Consider the following 5060-nt stretch of genomic DNA (forward strand, 5'->3'; position numbering starts at 1 on the left):
TTTTTCGATCTTGAAAGGGGGGGGGGGGGATACATAGCAGAAGCATGTGATTGATAGGAAGGGGTTGAAAAGTAAAAGTAATTCTTGTATTTTTTGATAGACATTTATTGACTTATAATGTGCACATTAACAATTCACAATAGCAAAAGGAACACATACATACTGTAGATAAGGTCAGTTTTGATTTCAGTGTGAAATCATTGGAGTTTAGCCTTTGTGCTCAAGTCTATTAAGTCTAGTAATACCAGGAGAAAATTGTCTATAATCCTGCTACACATCAGGGGCCCGTTATTACGTACATATCCTGGGGCCGGTTGCACCAGCTTAGCCTAGTTTTGACGTAAATGGGCACTAAGTTACAACTTATGCACTACTAAATATTTTTTCGTTGCACCATTACACTTAGTTGAAGTGTAACTCTACGTATAAACTAAATATTTACGGAAGCGTCTGGTCAGGAGTAACGGTTGGAATAAAATAGCAGACTGAGTGAACTGCATCAATGTTCTTCTTTTACCCGACAACCTGCAATCCTTTAGGCATATATGTTTCTGCTGACATTTACACTCACGTACATATTAAGAGAAAGAACAATATATGAATAAACGTACTTTGTTTCTTTTTTAGCGCGTCTTCAACACCCCATCTACCTCTGCGCTTCGGTCCGTGTTGTGCATGTCAGATGAAATAATACATAAATGGCATTTCTTATGTTTTTTTTTTTTCTTTCGGACGGTATTTATTGATCCTTATTTATTTCAATGGCAGTTTCTGAATGTTATTTACATATAAAATAGCTTACATATAGACTAATGTTATTAATGTATCGTTTTTAATGGAAACTTGTTTATATTTTTACCGTTAGTATACGTGAGGCAAAAGAAGTTAAAATTCAAAATTCATAGCATTTAAACAAGTTCTGCTCGCGTATTTGAAGGTTTCTATTGGATGATTTAGGGTAAACGTCATATTATGCGATTAAGCATTACTTTATGGAGAGCTTACGAACTACTTACTACGTCCTGCCTTACGAACAACTGCTGCAACCAAATAATGCATAGATTTAGTTACAAACTAGCTAGTAGTTACTAAGCCTCTAGTGTGGACTTAACGTTCTAATTTAAGTAAGAACTTACGAATGGCTGGTGCAACCCTACCCAGAAGCATAAGTAGATATTAAGAAACCATTGCAACATTGTTACTATTTATCAAATTAATTCTGAAAAATGCATTACCGGTTTCCACACAAATATGAAGCAGCAATAATAAATGTTTCTTGAGCATCAAATGACATTAGAATTATTTCTAAAGGATTATGTGACACTGAAGACTGGAGTAGGCCTAATGATGCTGAAAATTCAGCTTTGATCACAGATGCATTTTAAATTACATCTTAAAATTACATATTAAAATAGAAAATAGTTCTTTTTAATTGTTATATTTCACAATATTGCTGCTTTTACTGTTTTTTTTGTTTTGTTTTGTTTTGTTGTTGTTTTTCTCAAATAAGTGGTCTTGATGAGCATGAGACTTAAAATATTACAAAATCTTACTGACCCCAAACTTTTGTGTACATGTAATATTTATTTTAAATTGGCTAGTTTGTGCAAGTAAACTTATTTAATATTTGGTTGTTAAAAGTTCAAATGGATTGTGTTATGTTCTGTAATTGCGGTTAATAAATCCGTCAGAAATAAATATGCTAAAGTTTCACCTTTAGGGGTACAACAGCCTGGCAGCCTTTTACAAAAAATTAACCATGGTTTTATTACAGTAACCACAGTTTAACACAGTATTTGTAGTAAAACTGCAGTAACCACAAATTTACCATGGTAATAATAATAATACATTTTAGTACTTATGTAACACCATGTTTATTTTTCTTGAGGTACCCTCAAAGGTGCACCTTTGTAACTTATCAACCCTTTAAGCATGCATACTTGTATGGTACTAATATACTCACTTTTAGGGGTATAGTTGCACCTTTGAGGTTACTGCCCCAGTAAAGGGCTAAAATACAATTATAGTATATTTTATTTCTGACAGTGTAAACAAAAAAAGGCCTATAAAATGTAAAAAATAAAAAAAAAGGCTTTAAAATCTAAAATTAAGAGAGTATAATTACTGATTATATTCTTTTCATAATTTAAAAGATCAGTTTAGTTTAGAGGTATCGGTATCGATATCAACGATACTGGGCTTGAAAATATTGGTATCGGATCGAAAATAAAATAAGAGGTATCGCCCGTCCCTACTTACGGGAAAAATAAGGTGGATTAAAATAAAAGTCCCGTTTAGAAACATATAAACTACCAAACATCTTTGCATTAAAAAAAAACACTACATTTTCAGGAGAAAAAAAAGCCAAAAGGTAATATGTACAACTTTAGGTAATGTGTATGTTTAAAGTAATATGTACCTTTTAGGTACCCAATAGTGTATCACTGTATCCAAAAATAGTGACCAATTAGTTTTTATGGCTCTTAGTTATTTTAAGTTATATATTACATTTTCCCACTGACTTGAAATTAAATTTGTGGTTTTCTGTTTAAATGTATTAACATTTGGTTAAATATTATTTGCATAGGGCATTTCATCTTTGTAAAAAAAAAAAATAATAATAAAAAGTTCTTTATGTAACGCTAGAGGGAGCCATAATAGTTCAAATAAATTTAAGAATAGGCGCAACCTAAGTTTTAAGGCAGCGAGTTTTTAATTCGTCTTCATTTTTCTTAATAATGCCCCGAGTACCTATGAAAAGACTTGTTGTAGAGCACATTAACATAGGCTATGAGGAACCGGACTACTTGCTCATTGTAGATGATACACAAGTGAAACAATTCACAAAGCTACAAGCACTGAAGCCTACCCACTATCACATTTTTGTTCTGGAGAACAAAGAAGTATTACATGTTTCTAATTCAACAATTACACGTTAAGAGAAATGCATTTGTGGCCCCTCTCATGCATCTGTGAGAATATTGAAAAGGCGGCGTATTATTCAAAACAAGCACTACCAAGAATATTACATAACCTCTGAAAAACATGGGCCTGGGTTGGTCCTGTTGCATAAGCAGAGTAGTGTGAGAAGTCCTACTGAGATTGATGAATAGTCAGACCTCGGAGAATGTACCAAGTCAGACATGCGATTCAGTAACATTTTCTAATCAGTTTCAAACGCTGACAGACTCTATGTGCTCACGCATAAACTTAGGCTTAAGTTCGTTGACGTTTCTTCATTTCTTAGAAACAGTGGATTTTAAGTCATATTTTGAATGACTGACATTGAGGGTTTTTTTTTTTCATTTCTTCACGAAATTAGATTTTTTTTTTTTTTGGTTCAAAAAGGTAAAAATACCTTTAAAGACTTTCATAATGATTTATGTTAACTCATTTTGTAGAAGACAACCCAAATAACGTATACACAGACCATGTTACTACTGGAAATAATACCGGAATAAAATACAGGGTTTGATTCAAGTACAAAAGAGAAAAATCAGTTGTGCTTTTTAAGAATCAAATAACACTCAAGCTGCTCTTTAAACTTTTATGAATAACAAAATCTTTTTTTTTTTTCTCCATGGCACAGCACTATTTTCATTAATATCACAAATATAGAGATGGCAAATGTTTCGTCATCACCATATCGATTTAAAAAGTCAAACACTGAAAAATGGACAAAACACCAGTATTAAAAACCATATCATCTTTCCACTCTCTCCTGGACACATGAACATCACCGTTATGTCTCGAAACATCAATATTGGCACTTGCAAAACAATCAACTCCATATTAAATGGCAACTAACAAGAAGGCATGTCAACTGCACATTAACAGGGGCTCTCCAGTCCACAGTACGGCATGCCTAAGCCAGTGCCAAAATCACTTTCTCGAACCATCTGACAGCTTAGTGATCTAATGGAGAGTTAAGGCATTACAAGTCGAACATCTGTTTCCACTGACAAATCAAGATTTGATTCCAGTATTCTTTACTCGTTTTGATTAATATAAACACACAAATGGCATACTGTTATGAATTTAAAACTATACAGAATCAGACAAACTGATTTCGTAAATAAGACCACCTTGATATTGTCTGACGAATTGTTGCTACAGTAATTTTAAGGCCACGGTGAATGACCTCGCATTAGACAAAATAAAGCATACTGTATATGATTCAAAAGGTGCATTAGCTTAACCTTCGGAGTGAAAACGGGCCGTGGGACACAAGTGCCGGACCAATTTCCCTTTCTTACATCTGTTGCTTTGTGAAACTTGAATTTCAAGTGCTGGCTGATTGCATCACGAGTCGTTCTTATCTGATTTAGAAAAGAGGAAAAAAAACAAACATGATTTTTGGAAAAATAAAGGGATAATGAACGCTTGTTTTAGAGTCCAATAAAGCTGGCTAGATAAAAAAAGACAGCATATTATTCCATGTGATTGCCATTTATGGTTTTGTCCTTACTTGAGAACTTGAAGTAAACTCATTGAACACAGGGAATGAGGGAAGTTTAACTCAAGATATAAACCCAAGAAGAGGAAGTCATTTTCTTATATATATAAAAAAAAAAAAAAACGTATCTTCTCAAATAACCAACCAAAGAGGACAATCAACGTTTTTTTCATTTTAACAGGGCTTCCCTTAATCATGAAAATGAAAGAGTTGCAAAGGAGTAACACGTTTTTGGGAGAATCGCACAAAAACATGCATAGGCCACATTCCCCCCTAAAATCAAGAGTAAAATAAATACAAAATATTATTTGCATAAAGAAAACAAAGCGTACTTTGACATTTTTTTTTTTTTTTTGCATTGCGAAATTAATTTTATGACAATTAAACAATTTGTCCCTCATTATTACCATAACACATCTGAATATATATATATTTTTTTGTAATTTTCATTATTATTCACAATGGTGATTTTTATTAGATTACTGTAATACAGTACTTTTTGCATAAACAAGCATAAATTAAAGGCAGTCCAACAAATACAACCATAATGTATAAATACAATACAATTTAAATAATATATATATATTTTTTACACATTACAGTA

The sequence above is a fragment of the Sinocyclocheilus anshuiensis genome, unplaced genomic scaffold (assembly GCF_001515605.1).
Source record: "Sinocyclocheilus anshuiensis isolate Anshui unplaced genomic scaffold, SAMN03320099.WGS_v1.1 scaffold627, whole genome shotgun sequence".
Classification (NCBI taxonomy): Eukaryota; Metazoa; Chordata; class Actinopteri; order Cypriniformes; family Cyprinidae; genus Sinocyclocheilus; species Sinocyclocheilus anshuiensis.